The sequence below is a fragment of the Heterodontus francisci genome, chromosome 16, assembly GCF_036365525.1.
Source record: "Heterodontus francisci isolate sHetFra1 chromosome 16, sHetFra1.hap1, whole genome shotgun sequence".
Lineage (NCBI taxonomy): Eukaryota > Metazoa > Chordata > Chondrichthyes > Heterodontiformes > Heterodontidae > Heterodontus > Heterodontus francisci.
Genome location: NC_090386.1, coordinates 59864371 through 59886632, shown reverse-complemented (window position 1 = coordinate 59886632; position 22262 = coordinate 59864371). Strand labels below are relative to the sequence as shown.

Genomic DNA, 22262 nt, shown 5'->3' with positions numbered 1-22262 from the left:
TCCAGCCCTACTATAAATTGTTTATTTTAGGATGTCATTCCCCACAATAAAAGTAATATTAATTATTAATACAGCTGATAAGAAATTCCCAGCATGCTATTAAATGGATAATTATGAATGGTTTCTGCCCCAGAAATTTATTTATCCCCATCTAGTGTACAAATCTGACATCTAATTCATGACTTAGGTATTTGATCCTATTAGCTGTGCTTGGAAGGCAAGACTCTAAAATATTTCAGTTTTTTTGAATGAAACAAACAGTAAGTTCATCAAAACAATTTTTAATTTGATTGAACCCTTTTTTAAAGTTATATGTTAATGAAGGAGCAGAATAATAATGATTTGATGAAGGACAAAGAGACTGACTACTGCATTCCTCTTTCAAACATGGCAAATCTTGGGCTGTGAACCTAAAAGGGCTACTTCTTTCTGTGGGATCCAAACTGATATATTAGATTCTGACTCCAAAAGCACAAGATGGCAAATGACACCAAGCCAAGGTGATCTGGGCAGCCATCTTCTGATGAATATCTTAAAGCGCTATACAAGTTATTTGCAATTAAGAGCTATTTCTATACTATACTGTTAGCAGTGATTCAATCTGAGACCAAAACCTTGAAATGATTGTATTGTATGTATTTCTTCCATCTGCTTTTTGTAAGTGCACTGTCAATCAATTTCAGTTAAAGTAGCAGGCAAATGTCATATGAATGCATTGGGTGTTCATCCACTAATATCACTAATCATTTCTAACCTCAAAAACTATACTGGTATAGCAAGAAATAACTTAAATCGAGAGTCAAGAAACAGGTTTATTATTTTGTTAATAATGGATTACCACAACACACTTGATTATCACAAAGTTTCTTTCTAACATAAAAAGAAGTAATTTCATGATTAGCAACCTATCAACTGCAAACCTGACCCATTTCTCCCTGGAATTCAAATTTTGAGTGTTCGAATAATATGGCAGAATTCAATTTTCCCGACATTAATTTTACACCTTTGTCTCTTCAACTATCAGAGAGCTATCAAACTACTATTTGGAAACTGTAGCACAACAAAGGGACAATGAATTGGGACTGGGATCAAACTGTTTTGAACTAATCAGAAGCTCTTTGTCTTTGCTTCAGAGTTGATTTTAACCAGGACTTTTCCAGTGAATGAGGGCTAGTTGTGGAAGCATTAAAAATGACATATTGGGTGTAATTTTAATTTTTGGTGATATTGAATTGGCCAACTATTACATACACCAGGATTTTCATTTCTGTTGAAGTCAATCGGGGAGATATAAAATGGGCTGCTGATCTGGTATCACTTGTTTTACACTATTGGCAGAACTTAAATGTATCCCCATCAACTTTAAGTCGTGGCATTTTGAACAATTTAAATGTGCAGCATGCATTACTATCTGAATTTTCCAATATTCTTTATTGAGATTCATCCGATTTCAAATGGAATTGCAAAGGAGAATGCCCGTCGGTGTTTCTCCAGTGACGAGTTTTCAGTCTTTACATTTGTGTTAAATTAAAAGCAGGTGGTAAGTGCCTAAGTATTTCACTGTAAAACTAGCTTTAAAATTTGGACAAGTATTTGTGTCAAAGCAGCAAAACATACTTTCTCTGAACCTCTAAATTGCGTTATGATGGGTTTTGATAGTATTCTCAAGTCAAAAATCATTTGTGGTTACTATTGTCTTAAAGTCTATTTTTGTGAATTCTATGTTCAACAACATGCTTGGGAATGTTAATTTTTTTTTTTTGCTTTTAGCAATTAATGTCACTTTCAGGCACTCTCAGGTACGATGTAACCTGGGTTAGTTCTGTGAATGTAGCAACATCTATATTTTAATGAATAGAAAATGGTGGCGAGCAGATGCCTAAATTCCCATTGTGCATCCCTGATAGTTGAGGTTCCCAGCTAGGAGATCTATTTCGTAAATTTACTCCACTTGATTTCACAATAGCCAAGCACCAGAGATTAGATACACTACTTAGATAGATGCCAATCTACTGCCTGCCAGAAAGATACAAGTGCCATTTTAAAACCCAAAGGACTAAGCAGTGAATCAGCAACAAAGGAGCACAAACTCAAGATTTGAAGAACGTAGGGGGACATTCGAGGAATGACTTCCATAGACGGGCTGGAATTTTATGCCCGCATCATCCCCGCAGCCCCCAGGACCTGGGAGTGGGCTGGGAAGTGGGGGTTGGGTAAAATTGAGTGGGCAGCAGGAGGTGCCGTGACTGTCTCCTACCCCTCCCCGCTGCTATTTTAGCAGCAGCAGGGAAGGTGGCAAATGGCCCACCTACCCCAGGCTAATTGAGGCATTTAAGTGGCCAATTAATTGCCACTTAAGGGTCTCCTCCCACTGCCACTCGTAATTTATGAGCGGCAGATGGGCACAAGCATCTGAGGAGGCCGCCCAATAATACCTGATGGCCGCCTTACGGGCTGGCAGTGGGCCCTCCTGATTGGGCACCCTGTGACCCACAGAGGGCCCCACCCCAGTAGCACAGGCCGCCCCCGCTAAAACTAGCCCCCTGCCCTGCTCTCTGACTCCCTCCCCCTATCACCAGAGCCCATCCAATTGTTCCTGGTAAATCCTGAACCCACTTATCTTTTTGAAGGGCGACATCCATCGTCCTGTTCTTGCTGAGTGCAGTCGTGGCAGTGGCCACCACTGGTACTGAAGAATTGCTGGCTCTCTGATCGGCCAGCAGCTCTTGGAGGCAGGACGTCCTGCCTCAGAGGGGCAGAAATCCTGACCAAGGCCAATTGAACGCCTGGGCTACGCATAATTGCTGTGTGGTTTCCAGGCCCAGCGGAGGCGGGCTCGCCCCTGACTTTTCAACTGGTGGGCGGGGCCACCACCACGATATAAAATTCCGGCCGGGGGTTATTAGTTCATGCAATGCCTTATTATAAATGGCTACTGAATGAACATCATTCAAATGAGAATTGGAGAAGTCTTTGATAAGGAAGAATGTAAAGAGATATAGAAAAAAAAGCAGGGGCGTACAATTACAGTAGAAATTAGAATAAAAAGCTGCAATTTGAAGAACTAGCATAGACAAAGTGGGCTGAATGGACTCCTTCTGCACTGTAGATTCTATGACCCATGCTCTCCCAGATGAGCCTGTTCTAGAGCTGATAACCCCTTTTAGCCTCACCACTTTTTACCATTACAATCTATGCCCAGGCATTGTCACTTCAGAAACAATAGCAAGGCAAAAAGATTACACTCCAAAGTATAATATCAAGCTCTAGAATTTGAAGTGGGAAGAAATGGTTTATATTTTCCTTTTAGAATTGGAAATATCTCTTTGAAGTAGTGCTTAACCGGCTCAAAGGCATACACACACTACTGATTACTTTTCTCAACATGATAAACCACATAAATGCTTTATTTCGATAAGAGAGGACAGCAAGTGCAGAAGCAACAACAAGGTCACTCAGAGTTGTGGCACTGCAAGTGGGCATGATGGCAAGGTGAGTGGGAGCATCGGCAAAGCTGGTAGCTGTGATGGCAAAGTGAGATGGCTCAAGATCAAGACCAAAGATAAACTGGCCTGCTCTAAGAAGAGGCCGATCTGGGAGCATATGGTAAGGAGTCTAAAGAACCAGGCAGAATCTCACCAACGAAAAAGTCAAACTCTGGAAATCTGGCAAGAAAAGGAAGAACTGATACTAAAAGGTTCAGAATGGTGTTGCTGAATGTCCTGGTCCATTTTACCCTCAGCTTAACCTCCCCATGTATGCAACATAAATACAAAGTAGAACACTTTCATATCAACATCTGAAGCTTTTCATCATCTGACAGAAAACAATAAGGGCAAGATTTTAACTTGCTCAAAACCCATTCAATTACACAGAGTTAAAATCTGTAATCAAGGAATACTAATCTAGCAGAAACTCACAGTTAAACATGACTATTTGCACTCCATCACTGTTTCTGAAATAAAAGTAAACTGTCACAAAAGAATTTTGAAAAATAAATTATGCTTTTAATCTTACTTTTGAATTCCTGTATTTGGACAAATAGCTTTAATCCTGATGTACTGCGACACCTTACATCACCCAGCCAATTGTTTGATAGGAATGAACAGACAGGCTTGTTCAGATAATGTATTGCTATATTTTTAGAAGAACAATTAAGTATAAAATGTAAAAATGTAAGTATAAAGTATCCTGAAAACATAACAAGGTGCTATATAAACACAAGTTTTTCCTTCTGGAATTCATCTAAACATTACGATTAAACTGAAGTTTTGTGCCCATGCTTGACATTCTATCATTTTTAATACAAAGGTGTCAACAACATTATATAATACTTATAACAGTTATAGTTACAATTAAAATGACATTGAAATTTTTGAGAGGCAATTACATCAATGCTGCATAATGATCTGCAGAATGGGAATTATTTGCTTGTCTATAGGAAACTGAGACAGGAGTTAAGACTGCTATCATACTGCGCTGCTGGTTTGAGGCCCATAGCCAAATTGGGCGAAGTACAAGTGGCAACACCCAGTTATATTGCAGGTTGTGAATTGCACCCTACTTATCAGAAAGGAGCTTTGCACAGGTGCCATTAAAGTTAGGAAAGCACAGATCAGTAGATCAGTAGATTCACTTTCTCAATGGAGAGAGAGGGAGATAAAAAAAGACTCTTCTATAACGCTAAATGTTTATAAACTCAATTTCACACCACATTGGAGTTATACTCCACATATTGCCAAGGCCCAGCTATGTGAATCCTTCCTTCTCCAAATCAGACCACCTCATACCACTGGGCTTTAGTGCACTCTGGAGTTAAAATGGGATATGACTCCAAAGATATGCCAGCAGTTTTTTTTTATCCCTAATTGCCCTTGAACAGAGTGGCTTGCGCCATTTCAGAAGACAGTTAAGCGTCAACCACCATCTCAATGCATCAATGTGAAAAAAGCAGTATAGCTGCAGCCTACGACTCTAATGTGTACAGTATACATATAAGAATTTTTTTTTTAATACTTCCATGGGCTGTGGATATCACTGGCTAGTCCAGTGATTGTTGCCTATCCCTAATTGTCCTGGGGAAGGTGGTGGAGAGCCGCCTTCTTGAACCACTGCAGTCCATGTGTTGTAGGTACACCAATAGTGCTGTTAGGAAGGGTGTTCCAGGTTTTTGATGCAGCGACAGTGAGGGAACAGCGATATAGGTCCAAGTCAGGATGGTGTGTGGCTTGGAGGGCAACTTGCAGACGGTGGTGTTCCCATGCGTCTGCTTCCCTTGTCCTCCTAGGTGGTTGAGGTCATGGGTTTGGAATGTGCTATCGGAGGAGGCTTGACGAGTTGCTGCAGTGCATCTTTATATGATACACATAGTTGCCACTGCACCAGTAGTGGAGAGAGTGAAAGTTTAAGGTGGTGGGTGGGGTGCCAATCAAGCGGGCTGCTTCATCCTGGCTGGTGTCAAGCTTCTCGAGTGTTATTTGAGCTGCACCCATCCAGGCAAGTGGAGAATATTCCATCACATTCCTGACTTGTGCCTTATAGATGGTTGACAGGTTTTTGGGAAGTCAAGAGGTGAGTCTTCTCTTGCAGCCACAGTATTTTGTGTCTTATCCAGTTAAATTGCTGGTCAATGATTTGGTTCTGGCTGATGAATGGGATCGGTATGAATACATTGGGTGGAGGATTTGCTGTCTAATTTTGGAAAATGAAACAATTTTCCAGAATTTTCTGATATTCAGCATTTAGGTGAAGTCAAGAGACCCAGCAACTACACACAAGAACACAAGAACTAGGAGCAGAAGTAGACCAATTGGCCATCGAGCCTGCTCCACTTTTCAATATGATTATGGCTGATCTTTGGGCTTCAATTCCACTTTCCTACCCACTCCCCATATCCCTTGATTCCCTGTGAGACCAAAAATCTATCTATCTATCCCAGCCTTAAATGTATTCAGTGATGGAGCATCCACAACCCCCTGGGGTAGAAGTTCCAATGGTTCACAATCCTCTGAGTGTAGTAATTTCTCCTCATCTCAGTCCTGAATGATCGGCCCCTTATCCTGAGACTGTGTCCCCATGTTCTAGATTTCCCGAACAGTCAAAACAATCTCTCAGCCTCTACCCTATCAATCCCTGTCAGGATCTTGTATGTCTCAATTAGATCGCCTCTCATTCTTCTTAACTCCAGAGAATATAGGCCCAATTTACTCAGTCTCTCATCATAGGACAATCCCCTCATCTCAGGGACCAAATTAGTAAATCTTCACTGCACTGCCTCCAATGCAAGTATATCCTTTCTTAAATGTGGAGACCAAAACTGCACACAGTATTCCAAGTGTAGTCTCACCAAAGCCGTGTAGAATTTTAGTAAGACTTCTTTATTCATGTACTCCAATCCCTTTGCAATAAAGGCCAACATGCTGTTTGCTTTCCTAATAGACTGCTGCAGCTGCATATTAACTCTACTGCTTGGTTAAGGGCCTTGTTTATGTGACATAATTAAGAATGTGTAAAAAGCAGATTCTGTGGACAGACTGTTTCTTCTCAACAAATAATTATTTTAAGTATCCACCAACCGCCCCCCACCCCCAACCCCTGCTTATTCCACCAGTTTTGATTTAGCGATAGTAATGCCATTGAGTGTCAAGGGGAGATGGTTAGATTCGTTCTTGATGGAGATGGTCATTGCCTAGCACTTGTGTGGCGCAAATGTTACTTGCCACTTATCAGCCTAAGCCTGAATGTTGTCCAGGTCTTGCTGCATGTGGACATGGACGGCTTCAGTAACTGAGGAGTTGCGAATGATACTGGACATTATGCAATCATCAGCGAAAATCCCCATTTCTGACCTTTTGATGGAGTGAAGGTCATTGATGAAACAGCTGAAGATAGTTGGGCCTAGGAAATACCCTGAGGAGCTCCTGCAGTCGTGTCCTGGGACTTAGATGTTTGGCCTCCAATAACCACAACCATCTTCCTTTGTACTAGGTATGACTTCAACCAGTGGAGCGTTTTCCCCGATTCCCATTGAATGCAGTTTTGCTTGGGCTCCTTGATGCCATACTCGGTCAAATGCTGCCTTGATGTCAAGGGCAGTTACTCTCACCCCTTGAATTCAGCTCTTTTCTCCATGTTTGGACCAAGGCTGTAATGAGGTCTGGAGCCAAATGGCCCTGGCGGAATCCAAACTAAGCAGAGGTGAGCAGGTTATTGCTGGGTAAGTACCATTTGATAGCACTGTCGACGACACCTTCCATCACTTTGCTGATGATCGGGAGTAAGGCGGTAATTGGCCAGATTTGATTTGTCCTGCTTTTTGTGGACAGTGCATACCTAGGTAATTTTCCACATCATTAGGTAGATGCCAGTGTTGTAGCTGTACTGGAGCAGTTTGGCTCATGGAGCGGCTAGTTCTGGAGCACAAGTCTGCAGTACTATTGCCGGAATGTTGTCAGGGTCCATAGCCTTTGCAGTATCCAGTGCCTTCAGCCGTTTCTTGATATCATGTATCACGTGGAGTGAATTGGATTGGCTGAAGACTGGCATCTGTGATGCTGGGGACCTCAGGAGGAGGCCGAGATGGATCATCCACTTGGCAATTCTGGCTGAAGATGGTTGCAAATGCTTCAGCCTTGTCTTTTGCACTGATGTGCTGGCCACCCCCATCATTGGGGATGGCAATGTTTGTGGAACCTCCTCCTTTGATTAGTTGTTTAATTATCTACCACCATTCACAACTGGATGTGTCAGGACTGCAGAGCTTTTATCTGATCCATTGGTTCTGGATCACTTAGTTCTGTCTTTCACATACTGCTTCCTCTATTTAGCATGCATGTAGTCCTGTGTTGTAGCTTCACCAGGTTGGCACCTCATTTTTAGGTATGCCTGGTGCAGTTCCTGGCATACTGTCCTGCAATCCTCATTGTACCAAGGTTGATCCCCTGGCTTGATGATAATGGTAGAGTGAGGGATATGAGGTTACAGGTTATGGCAGAATACAATTCTGCTGTTGCTGATGGTCCACAGTGCCTCATGAATGCCCAGTATTGAGCTGCTAGATCTGTTTTGAATCTAAGAATGATACAAGAATGATTCTACAATCTTGTTCTCAGCAGAGGACTGTGCTTTAAGGGAACACAGTGTGGAGATGCATTCCTACATACCTGTCGAGGGTAACGTCACATTGAGAGTGCTGGATTACAGAATCAGCTCTTATATTTCTATTCACTCAACTGTATTATACCAATTCAATTTCGTCAAAACTTTGGCACTTTCTGAGCGGCTACTGGTTTCAATATCATTATTTGAGCTGAAAATTATTTGGTGTTTGGTTCGTTGGCATCTTTCCATCTATGAAAAATGATGCATACTTGGCAAACAATCCCTTTAGGTGGAGTGTCTTCTCTTGGTGCACCTTTGCTGATGGCTGTGGTGGCCAATCCTTGAGAGGCAGGTTCTGTCACAAATGTCATACGTGAAGTTGCTAAGTGACGCGATGAGTTATTATTTTCGGCGTTGGCACCTGTTTCCAAACTGCTGTAGCCACTGGCCGTAGTGGTAGTGCAAGCCAGTCCACATGTTGTGTTTCCATTTCCCTCTTTCACCACCTAGTGACTCCCAGGTGTGATATTCGACATTTAGGGCCTTCATGTTATACTCGCAAGCATCCTTGAAGCTGAGCTTTGGGCTCCCCGCTGGTCGCCTGGCCCTGACTACTTCACCATACAGAAGGTCCTTGGGTATGCAACTGTCTTCCAAGTTGTGGACATGGCCAATCTGCCAAAGCTGCCTCTGTTTGATTAGTGCCAACACACTTGGGAGCTCTGCCTTTGGGAGGACTGCCACATTTGTAATTTTGTCCTGCCAGGATATACTCATAATGCACCACAGACAGCAAAGATGCAAAATATTGAGCTTCTTTTCCTGGTAGCTGTAAGTTACTGATATCTCAGAGCCACACAGCAAGGTGCTGAGAACACAGGTCTTATAAACCATCAGCTTGGTCCTAAGGGTCAGCCTGGTGTTAGCCCATGCATGCTTCTCAAGTCGGCCAAAGGTGTGTCATGCTAGGCCCCCACCTGCCAAGAATAAGGCACATTAATTTTGTCACGAACATTGATTTTAAACTGTTACTAGAGTGACGAAAGATCAGCCGTGACTGGAAAAGACATTTGCATAGTAACAGATAGTGCTTGGAAGGATATAGGACCATTCCCTGGCACATTCAACCCACAATGGACCTTGATCACCAGGTAATGTGTGTAGGAGGAGTATTCCAGAGACTGTTAAGGTGATACAATCCAAGACATGGCCAGACCAGTTAATCACATGACTAACCTGTTTGGCAACCTGGATTTTTCTGAATTGTACAAACAGTTTGAACTCAGAGTGGCTGTTTGCTCCTGGACTGAGAAGATCTCTCTCCTGTCTGCTCCCATCTCTTTCTCACATGACTCTGAATCCACCGAAGACACATGAACCCCAAGAGAGAAAAACCTCCTACAGCGAACAAGGTTTAAGAAGAATACTGGTACCCAATGAAAAGCAAGATCTACCTACAATCAAGGACTCTACAGTGATCTCGAGGAACCATAACAAAGACTATTCAGATATTACCACAGACTTTTCCACTTTATTTTTCTTCTGCTCTTTCCTGTCTCTATTTGCATGTGTGTATCGCGCATGCATGATAGCATGGGCACGTCATGTATCCATAGGCGTCAACCGAATTAGAGTTTAAGTTCAAGTTTAATAAATTTCAGCTTTTCTTCTTTAAACCTAAGAAAAGCTGTTCGTGCTGGTTTCTTTGCCTCATAATTGGAAAGCAGTGAACAAGGATTCACCAAGGGGGAGCTAAAAACACGGTGTGTTAAAAATTAAACCCTGTTATGGTAAGACCAGGTGAAGGCTGAAAGGGAACTCTAGACCTCTTTCTCACTGGGTCATAACAGGTGCTTTCCCTGTATCGAGCTCTAAATCAAGGGACAGACGGTCTGAACCCAAGGTGACAGAACTTGCTAACCACTTCCAGTGGAGTGTTATTTATCTCACTACTTAGCATAACAGGGAAGGCATTTGCAAGGGTCATATTTAAAAGACTGCATTTACTTGCAGACCGAGTGCACCCAGAAGCACAATGCACGTTCCATGCCGGCAGATCTACTGTGGTTGTGATCTTCTCCATATGCCAACTACAAGAGAAGTGTAGGGAACAGAATATACCCCTTTACCTTACTTTGATAGATTTCACTAAGGCATTTGACACCATCAGCAGAGCAGGGCTCTACAAGATTTTGGGGAACATTTGCTGTCCACTGAGGTTCCTCAGTCTCACCCACTCCTTCCATGACAATATGCACTGCACTGTACAGTTTGAAGGCTCCACTTCTGATAGTTTCAGAGTGAAGAATGGAGTGAAACCGGGTTTGTGTCCCAGCCCCCACTCTGTTTGGCATCTTCTTCTCCATGCTCCTGACCTTCGCCTTCCCTGCAGATATGGAAGGAGTCTACTTGCACACTAGGTCAGACAGCAGGCTCTATGATCTATCAAGGCCGAAAGCAAAGACAAAAACACATCACATCCTGATCAGAGAACTCCTCTACGCTGATGATGCTATGCTAGTCGCTCACACAGAAACTCAACTACAAAGATTCATGGACTGTCTCTCTCATGCCTGTAACTTGTTCTCCTTGACTATAAGGGTTAAGAAAACTGTGGTCATGGGACAAGGTGTTTCATCTCTACCCCTGTTCACACTATATGGTGGTATCAAAGGTGGTTTTATATAAAATATAATGGACAATTTTACATTTAATGTAAGTTAATTTAAGTATGTCAGCCAGGACTCAGTTGGTAGCACTCTTACCTCTGAGCCAGTAGATTGTGGGTTCAAGTCTCACTCCCTATTCCCTTTCTTGAACAAGGGAATAACATTTGCCACCCTCCAATCATCTGGTACTACTCCAGTGGACAGTGAGGACGCAAAGATCATCGCCAAAGGCGCGGCAATCTCTTCCCTCGTTTCCCGTAATAACCTTGGGTATATCCCGTCTGGCCCCGGGGACTTATCTATCCTCATGTCTTTCAAAATTTCCAGCACATCCTCCTTCTTAACATCAACCTGTTCAAGCATATCAGCCTGTTTCACGCTGTCCTCACAAACGACAAGGTCCCTCTCACTAGTGAATACTGAAGCAAAGTATTCATTAAGGACCTCCCCTACCTCCTCGGACTCCAGGCACAAGTTCCCTCCACTATCCCTGATCAGCCCGACCCTCACTCAGGCCATCCTCTTGTTCCTCACATAAGTGTAGAACACCTTGGGATTTTCCTTAATCCTACCCGCCAAGACTTTTTCATGTCCCCTTCTAGCTCTCCTAAGTCCATTCTTCAGTTCCTTCCTGGCTACCTTGTAACCCTCTAGAGCCCTGTCTGATCCTTGCTTCCTCAACCTTAAGTAAGCTCCTTCTTCCTCTTGACTAGCTGTTCCACATCTCTTGTCATCCAAGGTTCCTTCACCCTACCATCCCTTCCTTGCCTCATCGGGACAAACCTATCCAGCAGTCGCAGCAAGTGCTCCCTAAACAACTTCCACATTTCTGTCGTGCATTTCCCTGAGAACCTCTGTTCCCAATTTAAGCTCCCCAGTTCCTGCCTAATAGCATTGTAATTCCCCCTCCCCCAACTAAATATTTTCCCATCCCGTCTGCTCCTGTCCCTCTCCATGACTATAGTAAAGGTCAGGGAGTTGTGATCACTATCACCGAAATGCTCTCCCACCGAGAGATCTGCCACCTGGCCTGGTTCGTTGCCAAGCACCAAATCCAACATAGCCTCCCCTCTAGTCGGCCTATCTACATATTGAGTCAGGAAACCTTCCTGGACACACCTAACAAAATCTGCTCCATCCAAACTATTTGCACTAAGGAGGTTCCAATCAATATTAGGGAAGTTGAAGTCACCCATGACAACAACCCTGTTACTTCTGCACCTTTCCAAAATCTGCCTCCCAATCTGTTCCTCCGTGTTTCTGTTGCTATTGGGGGGTCTATAGAAAACTCCCAATAAAGTGACTGCTCCTTTCCTGTTTCTGACTTCCACCCATACTGACTCAGTAGACAAACGCTCCTCGACGACCTCCCTTTCTGCAGCTGTGATACTATCCTTGATTAGCAATGCCACTCCCCCACCTCTTTTACCTCCCTCCCTATTCCTTTTGAAACATCTAAACCCCGGAACATCCAACATCCATTCCTGCCCCTGTGATATCCAAGTCTCCATAATGGCCACAACATCGTAGCTCCAAGTACTGATCCAAGCTCTAAGTTCATCACCCTTATTCCTGACACTTCTTGCGTTAAAATAGACACACTTCAACCCATTATACAGGATGCAACTTTGCCCTGTCAACTGTCTAACCTTCCTCACAGACTCTCTGCACTCTGTATCTGCCTGTTCAACAGCTACCCCATCCACTGATCCATAGCTCCGGTTCCCACCCCCCTGCCAAACTAGTTTAAACCCTCCCGAAGAGCTCTAGCAAACCTCCCGCCCAGGATATTGGTGCCCCTCCAGTTCAGATGCAACCCGTCCTTCTTGTACAGGTCCCACCTTCCCCAGAAGGTATCCCAATGATCCACATATCTGAAGCCCTCCCTCCTACACCAGCTATGTAGCCACGTGTTCAGCTGCACTTGCTCTCTGTTTCTAGCCTCACTAGCACGTGGCACCGGTATCAATCCTGAGATTACTACTCTGCTCGTCCTGCCTTTTAGCTTCCAACCTAACTCCCTATATTCGCTTTTCAGGTCTTAGCTAATATTTATCTGTGAATCAACATTACAAAAACAGATTATCTGGTCATTATCACATTGCTGTTTATGAGACCTTGCTGTACACAAATTGACTGCTCCATTTCCTACATTACTAAATGTACTTCATTGGCTGTAAAACACTTTGGGACATCTTGTGATCTTGAAAGTTGCTATGAAAATGCAAGTCTTTATTTTTTTCTTTTTAATTATAATATACATACTTTTAAAAAAAACAAGATTTGTGCTAACTAGTCAACTACTTTTCAACTTGCCTCATTTCTCTTACTCCCTTCAGCCACAGTGGTGTCCTGTAATTTGGGCCTTGACCCTTCACTTGGATTTCCCAAGGAAAACATTTCACCATGAGCATCTGAGAAACCTGTTGTTAATATTTGTTTATCCTGAGAATGACTGCAGCTATCAGGGTTCTAGGAAATAACTTTATGGTCTGTTATTGCTGTTGCAAAATTTAATTAGTGAAGAGACATTTATGTTGATTTTTTTTTGTGTGGCGTACGGTTTTTCCAATGTTAGGTTGTCAAAGTAACTTGATCGATGTATTTATATCAAAAAGGCTCAAAGAAAATACGACATTTACCAACTTTTCACCTAATGAAACTTCTCTTGAAGTCTAGCCAAATATAGGTAACTTATTGGAAAACTGAATATTTTCACAGGTTGGTTGGTGCCTGACTGTTTCATTTTCCATATAACATAATAATTCAACACTTAGTAAAATAAATAAAATTACACTAACGGTCTACCATTTAAAGTTATTCTACTGCAATGCCAAAACTGCTGTTGTGCAAGTGGCACACATTAACAGGACCTACTGTGTGAAAGGTTGAGGAGCTTAAGGCAGCCATGCTCTGTTACCGTGCATGGTACTTGATCAATACGTTTTTATTTTAAACTCATCAGTCATTTGAGAGCCTGTAAGGATTTTGTTGGAGTCTCTAATTGTGCAAATTATCAATTCACATCCCTATTGTCCACATTTACCTCAGAAGCAATCTTATAAGATGAAGTCTCCGCTTAGTTATCAGTTAACCACGTGAAGTGCTGTTTCTACAAAATAAACCCCGTATCACAGTCATATACAGCAGGCTGGTTGTTTACCAAATGCAACTGCTCAAAACTGCTTGTGCAAGCACAAAACTAGTAAAACAGCCAAAATAAGGGATGATTTCTTGAATTTGTCATACACTTTGCTTAAAACATACCTTTTGTTTGAGGAGTCATGATCAGTTTCCCAGTTATGTGTAATTACTTTTTTTTCTCTGTAATACTTCATTAAATGCCTTATTTCAGTCGTGGGCACCAGATCCCAGTCTCCAAAAGGTAGGTTGCTGCACAGCATTTCTCTTTTGCTCCTTGAAGCTCACCAATCGTCTCAGACTGAGAGCAAGTACAACAGTGTGCCTGAGAAAGCATAAATAGGCAGTTGTTTCACCTGGAGTTTGGTCAGTGGTCGGAGATCCATATAGTAAAGTAGACAGGACTTTGTCCACAAACTGGAGTTTGTAATTTCAAAGAAAAAACAGTTACATCAGTCAATGACTGTGATTGTTGACCTTAATCCTCATCAATTGTTCTTTGTTATAGGCTACAGAAATCTATAAAGAGAGCATTCATGGTAGTAAGAAATTCAGACAGAAAAACAGCCAAACAAAAATGGTTGTGAAGGAAAATTGCGGAATCTCTCAATCTAGGATCTCGACAAAATGCAATTACCTGGGACTGTTACCTATTTCATAACATTGTCTTACATACATAAGTGTGCAGCAGTATGTGCTAATCAAACTAAGCTACAGGTTATTGTGGAAAGAATTTGTACTTTATGTAACGTCTTTCTTGTTTTCAGAATGTCTCAAAATGATTTACAGCCAATGAATTACTTTTGCAGTGTAGTCACTGTTCTGTAGGCAAAAGCAACAGAAAATTTGCACACAGCAGGATGCCACACGCAGCAAATGAATGAATCATTAGATAATATATTATTCTGATAGCTGAGGGAAAAATGTCACACCGTGCAGCAGGTTTACTCCCTTCTCTTCTTCGAATGTGCATGGAATCTTTTACATCCAACTAGAAAGCAGTTGGGGTCTCAGTCTAACCTCATCAGACAGCACCTCCTAGTTATCAATTTGTCTGCTGTTACAAATAAATTGGTGTCAAAATCCATGGCCCTTCCAGGACACACCCATTGAAACACTAGTGGGAGTGCAGCAAAATGACCACAAACTAGGCAGGATACTGGGCAAGTCCTGTGACACAGAGGGGGCTGAGAGTGCCCGTGAATTTGCTTTACTGAAGGGTGGGACACCTTCATTGGCTCTCATTGGTGCTTGGCCTCAGGATCAGTGGTATTGGAGCCCACAATGGGAGTCCAGGCCTGGGACATGGCATGGGCCCACAAAGATGGAACAAAAGAATGTGTATATTGGTATTAATGAAAAACTTTATGGGTGGGGCAGGGGTGGGGGGGCTGTGCGTGGTGGGGTGGGGAGCAAGGGGCATGTAAAATCTTTTTTCCCGGGGGCAAGACGGAACCAGCAACAGGCACTGAATATTGCAGTCCGTGTATAAGCCAGGCACCTGAGGTGCACCCATCGTGTTGCTGACGGCCGTCATGGATATTTAAATCATGGGGTCTCTCATTGACCACGCATACTGTGACAGAGTCAATGCTGGTGGTCTCTAACAGATGTGATCCCAACGAAGTTGCCCAAGAATTTGCAGGAACATTGCACTTATTTGTGAATAAACTTATAAAAAGTTTAAAAGTAAGGCACTTCAAAGGTTTGCATTGAAGCACAGATGCCGGACATTGACAGAGCTTTCAGAATGGACTATTCCGAGCATTTCCAGACACTTCTTGGGCCAGACTTTCAAAGCATGCTGGGGGCAGGAGCAGGAGTGAGTGCGATTTAAAGATTGCATTCTTGGAGGTCGGCACTGGGTCCTGCCGCCTCTGGAATGAGAAGACATTTTTAAAGGGACACTGGGAGGGAAGAAAGGGCAACCCAGCATGCTTCCAATTAAATTCCTGTTGAGCTCATTGAGGAGCTCATTACCAGGCTTCCCAGCAGCAGTTTTCAATTTTTAAAGGGAGGGAAGGTGGAAAATGCCCTGTGTGGAAAACGACAGAGCATATGAGTCGTGAACACTGTGGGGGGCTATGAGGGCTATGGGAAGGGCTGATTTAAATAATGCAGCGGCACAATATAAAGCTCAGCCACTTCAAAAGTGCCACAGAGTACCATTGCTGGACCTTTTCTCAGTGGTGACTCTTAAGAATCCGGAAAGGGACTTGCGGCTGCTGGCATCACTTAGGCACCTAGGGTTTGCAGGGGAAGGCCTGGTGAACACACAAAGTCCAGGTGAAGGAGTTCAGATGGGAACAGGCTACTCTGACAGTGGACAGAGCAGCCAGGATGAACTTCAGTAGATGCAACCTCTTGGACAGCAGGAGGCCAGAGGAGCACAGCAGAGGGCACTACCCAAGACATCAGATCTACCACCCAAGAATCAGCTACCTGCAAATGACAGAGTGTCAGTACTGTAAGAGGCTATGCCTATCCAGACAGATGGTCTCGGATCTGATCCACGATGACCTGAGGCCTCATGGCCCCCATGGCAGTCCCTTATCTGCAGTTTTCAAGATCACTGTCACCCTGAATTTCTATGCAGTCAGCTCGTTCCAGGGATCAGCTGTGGACCTAGATGGCACCTTGCAATCGGCTCATCATGCCATCAGGCAGGTCACAGATGCCATAATCAGGGGTTGGGTGGGTGGAGGGGGGAAATTACATCCACTGTGACACAGCTGGGCCCGAGCAGGCACAGAGGGCTTTGGGATTTACCACTATTGATGGAGTCCCTCAGATCCAGAGGGTCATCAATTGCACCCACATAGCCATGAAGGCACCGCCAGATGAGTCAGTCAGATTCCTGAACAGGAAGGGCTCCACTCCCTCAACATCCAACTGCTCTGCAACCACAACAAGAGCTTCCTCCATGTATGTGCTCGCTTTCCTGCCAGCTGTCATGACTCCTTCATCCTCTGCCAGTCCAGACTGCCTCAGATCTACACTCTATCCCCCAAAGTCTGTGGATGGATTCTAGGGGACAATGGATATCCCTTGAAGACATGGCTACTCACCCCTCTAACAGAGCCCCAGACAGAGGTTCAGAGGCGATACAACCAATGCCACCTGCTCAGTAGGACAACCATTGAGCAGGCCACCGAGCTTCTGAAGATGCTATTCTGGTGCCTGGATCGGTCAGGTGGCCCCCTCCAAAACCCTCCTGCAAGGGTCTCAGTCATTGTGGTGGTCTGTTGCACTCTCCATAAGATGGCCCTCCAGAGAGGTGTGGACCTTGAGCACAGTGAGGCCCTGGAAGGAGACAACTCATCGGGGAAGAGCAAGACGTAAGAGAGAAGGACGAAGAGGGGACAGAGAGAGATAACACTGAACAGAGAGGTGTCCCTGCTGCACGATGAGGTGACCTCTTCCTGCGACTCTCCGGGAAAAGGGCCTCCCTCCTCTCCCTCACGGACTCCAGCATTAGATCCAGGTTGGCATCGGTGAAGCGAGAGTCTGCCCTGCCCCTAGTGCCAGGCCTCCAGCTCCCCTCTGTCATCTCACTTCCCTCTGGTGCAGTGGAAAGTCTGGCACAAAACACAATCTCACCCTCAGGAAAACCAGCAGCCTCAGTGATAGCTGCTGTTGGTGTCTACATGAGCCCCACACTTTATCGGACCCACCTCCATTCCCGGCTCCACTGGCTCTAAGTGGACAGGAAACCTGTCTCCATATTAATTAAGGGCTCACCTATTTGAAAATCTGAATCTGAATCAGTTTCCCACTGAAGGCAGATTTCTGACCCAAAAGCAGATCAGGCTCCTGTTTCCTGCCTCCGTAATGAAAATCCAGCTTCTCCTTTCTGAAAATATTCCAGCAGGATCACAATGACCCTTAAAATTCCACTGATTACCTTCAAATTGGCTGTACACAAGTCGCAACAATTCACATTTCCATGAATGGGAAGATATCTGCAGATTCAGACAGCAGACAAAAGATCCTTAGCTCAAATAGGAAAACAGACTTTATCTAGAGTTAGATTAAATTATACTGCTTGGCATTTCACATTAACTAAATGCTCATAGACATTGTGCTGGACAATGCAATGAATAACATAGACAATGCTGTGTCTAGTTCTGAAAAATAAATTTAAGATTATAAGACAAAGCAGAAGATGGAACCCATTCCAATTGATCAGACTGATAAATGATTCACCAGCTGAATAAAGAACCTTTGTGTTTAATTTCTAAAAATGAGCCACTGCAACATGTGATTGTTATATATGTTTTAAAACATAATTGGTGCAGAAATTCAAGCACACCCGTTTTTGGGAGTGGGGCGGAACGGGGACCGATCGCTTTACCTGAATGGATAGGCCCGACACACCCAATATTGGGCCTCAAGCCTCATTAAGATTGAACTGCTGAGCTACGGCCATCTAATAGGTGTTCCCTGGTAGCTCACTGGAAAAGTGGTTGTTTGGTCAATAATATAATTTGACTGGGAAAGGGTGATAATGTTGGGGGGGAGGGTGATTGGGTTGGAAGGTGGCTGGGAGGGGATGGATAGTAGGAAGATGCTGGGATCAGCTAGAAAAAGCAAAGGCCGGAATTTGAGTGGGGTATAGTGGGGTAGTGGTAGCGCTCGGGGTGGAGCTGGGGGTCTTGAGCATTGGCCGCAGTGTACCACATGCTTTGGATGTGGGGTCGGGAGGTGCGATTCTGCCTATTGCCACCCATTTTGTACTCCATTTGACTTTCTGGTCAGGTTTTCTATTCGGGCAGATGCACCCACCAGTTTACAGTTAACTATGCCAGGGTTGGGGCCGACCATGACTCATGGCCCTCCTGCCTTGGGCGCTATGGCGTTGGAAGGATGAATGAGAACGGGCAGAGACTGCTTGAGTTGTGTACCTATCATAACCTCTGCATCACCAACTCGTTCTTTCACACTAAACCCTGTCACCAGGTTTCATGGAGGCACCCAAGATCACATCGTTGGCACCAGCTAGACCTCATTGTCACAAGGCGAGCCGCCTTAAACAGTGTTCAAATCACACGCAGCTTCCACAGTGCGGACTGCGACACCGACCACTCCCTGGTGTGCAGCAAGGTTAGACTCAGACCAAAGAAGTTGCATCATTCCAAGCAGAAGGGCCACCCGCGCATCAACACGAGCAGAATTTCTCACCCACAGCTGTTACAAAAATTTCTAAATTCACTTGTAACAGCCCTTCAAAACACTCCCACAGGGGATGCTGAGACCAAGTGGGCCCACATCAGAGACGCCATCTATGAGTCAGCTTTGACCACCTACGGCAAAAGTGCGAAGAGAAATGCAGACTGGTTTCAATCTCAAAATGAAGAGCTGGAACCTGTCATAGCCGCTAAGCGCATTGCACTTTTGAACTACAAGAAAGCCCCCAGCGATTTAACATCCGCAGCACTTAAAGCAGCCAGAAGTACTGCACAAAGAACAGCTAGGCGTTGCGCAAACGACTACTGGCAACACCTATGCAGTCATATTCAGCTGGCCTCAGACACCGGAAACATCAGAGGAATGTATGATGGCATGAAGAGAGCTCTTGGGCCAACCATCAAGAAGATCACCCCCCTCAAATCTAAATCGGGGGACATAATCACTGACCAACGCAAACAGATGGACCGCTGGGTTGAGCACTACCTAGAACTGTACTCCAGGGAGAATGCTGTCACTGAGACTGCCCTCAATGCAGCCCAGCCTCTACCAGTCATGGATGAGCTGGACATACAGCCAACCAAATCGGAACTCAGTGATGCCATTGATTCCCTAGCCAGCGGAAAAGCCCCTGGGAAGGACAGCATTACCCCTGAAATAATCAAGAGTGCCAAGCCTGCTATACTCTCAGCACTACATGAACTGCTATGCCTGTGCTGGGACGTGGGAGCAGTACCCCAGGACATGCGCGATGCCAACATCATCACCCTCTATAAAAACAAAGGTGACCGCGGTGACTGCAACAACTACCGTGGAATCTCCCTGCTCAGCATAGTGGGGAAAGTCTTTGCTCGAGTCGCTCTGAACAGGCTCCAGAAGCTGGCCGAGCGCGTCTACCCTGAGGCACAGTGTGGCTTTCGTGCAGAGAGATCGACTATTGACATGCTGTTCTCCCTTCGTCAGATACAGGAGAAATGCCGTGAACAGCAGATGCCCCTCTACATTGCTTTCATTGATCTCACCAAAGCCTTTGACCTCGTCAGCAGACGTGGTCTCTTCAGACTACTAGAAAAGATCGGATGTCCACCAAAGCTACTAAGTATCATCACCTCATTCCATGACAATATGAAAGGCACAATTCAACATGGTGGCTCCTCATCAGAGCCCTTTCCTATCCTGAGTGGTGTGAAACAGGGCTGTGTTCTCGCACCCACACTTTTTGGGATTTTCTTCTCCCTGCTGCTTTCACATGCGTTCAAATCCTCTGAAGAAGGAATTTTCCTCCACACAAGATCAGGGGGCAGGTTGTTCAACCTTGCCCGTCTAAGAGCGAAGTCCAAAGTACGGAAAGTCCTCATCAGAGAACTCCTCTTTGCTGACGATGCTGCTTTAACATCTCACACTGAAGAATGCCTGCAGAGTCTCATCGACAGGTTTGCGTCTGCCTGCAATGAATTTGGCCTAACCATCAGCCTCAAGAAAACGAACATCATGGGGCAGGATGTCAGAAATGCTCCATCCATCAATATTGGCGACCACGCTCTGGAAGTGGTTCAAGAGTTCACCTACCTAGGCTCAACTATCACCAGTAACCTGTCTCTAGATGCAGAAATCAACAAGCGCATGGGTAAGGCTTCCACTGCTATGTTCAGACTGGCCAAGAGAGTGTGGGAAAATGGCGCACTGACACGGAACACAAAAGTCCGAGTGTATCAGGCCTGTGTCCTCAGTACCTTGCTCTACGGCAGCGAGGCCTGGACAACGTATGCCAGCCAAGAGCGACGTCTCAATTCATTCCATCTTCGCTGCCTTCGGAGAATACTTGGCATCAGGTGGCAGGACTATATCTCCAACACAGAAGTCCTTGAAGCGGCCAACATCCCCAGCTTATACACACTACTGAGTCAGCGGCGCTTGAGATGGCTTGGCCATGTGAGCCGCATGGAAGATGGCAGGATCCCCAAAGACACATTGTACAGCGAGCTCGCCACTGGTATCAGACCCACCGGCCGTCCATGTCTCCGTTATAAAGACGTCTGCAAACGCGACATGAAATCGTGTGACATTGATCACAAGTCGTGGGAGTCAGTTGCCAGCATTCGCCAGAGCTGGCGGGCAGCCATAAAGACAGGGCTAAATTGTGGCGAGTCGAAGAGACTTAGTAGTTGGCAGGAAAAAAGACAGAGGCGCAAGGGGAGAGCCAACTGTGCAACAGCCCCAACAAACAAATTTCTCTGCAGCACCTGTGGAAGAGCCTGTTACTCCAGAATTGGCCTTTATAGCCACTCCAGGCGCTGCTTCACAAACCACTGACCACCTCCAGGCGCGTATCCATTGTCTCTCGAGATAAGGAGGCCCAAAAGAAAGATACTAAAATTAGGCTCTGATATTATCAATTATGTGGTCACACAATTTGCATACATTTACACTAGTATAGTGCCCAGTTTTATTAAAATGAACATTCAGGGCAGCAGGAGTGTACATCTACAGAAAATTGGTTGGTGCACAAAATAGTTGGAAATAGGCAGGAGTGCTCATCCCGATCCCACATTTAAAGCATGTGATATACTGCGGCCACTGCTTATGCCCCTGATCATGACCTCACTGCCCCGCCCACCCCGATTGTTTCCACTACCCCTCCCACAACCCAGATTCCTGCCACTAGTCCTCCTAATCAATCCTGGCATCGACCTATTACGCACTAAAGGTGTGCAATGGAAACCCGACCCGAGTCCAAATGCCGGACCTGGAAGCCCGACCCGACCCAACCCAAACCCAACACATGTCACCGGATCCCGTCGGGCTCAGGTCGGGTTTCCTTTGCACACCTTCATTATCCACCCACTCCTGACCACTGTTGGCCTTTGCAACCTGATTGCAACCCCATTCTTCCCAACTTGCCGGTCAACTTAATCTATTTATGGGCGGCACAGTGGCGCAGTGGTTAGCACCGCAGCCTCACAGCTCCAGTGACCTGGGTTCAATTCTGGGTACTGCCTGTGTGGAGTTTGCAAGTTCTCCCTGTGTCTGCGTGGGTTTCCTCCAGGTGCTCCGGTTTCCTCCCACATGCCAAAGACTTGCAGGTTGATAGGTAAATTGGCCATTATAAATTGCCCCTAGTATAGGTAGGTGGTAGGGAAATATAGGGACAGGTGGGGATGTGGT

The 22262-nt window shown here is 44.9% G+C and overlaps 1 protein-coding gene and 1 long non-coding RNA gene across 8 annotated transcripts in view; one reads left to right on the top strand and one right to left on the bottom strand.

Annotated features, from left to right (window-relative positions):
• LOC137378129 (uncharacterized) overlaps positions 1 to 14355 on the bottom strand; it is a 176903-nt gene extending 162548 nt beyond the window's left edge. The window contains exon 1 of one of the 3 annotated variants that reach the window (XR_010976557.1): positions 14037 to 14355. This is a non-coding gene — a long non-coding RNA (uncharacterized lncRNA). The remainder of the gene's footprint in view (positions 1 to 14036) is intronic. The other 2 variants (XR_010976556.1, XR_010976555.1) reach the window with 2 other exon arrangements.
• hnf4a (hepatocyte nuclear factor 4, alpha) overlaps positions 1 to 22262 on the top strand; it is a 245115-nt gene that overhangs the window by 110246 nt on the left and 112607 nt on the right. The window lies entirely within an intron of this gene.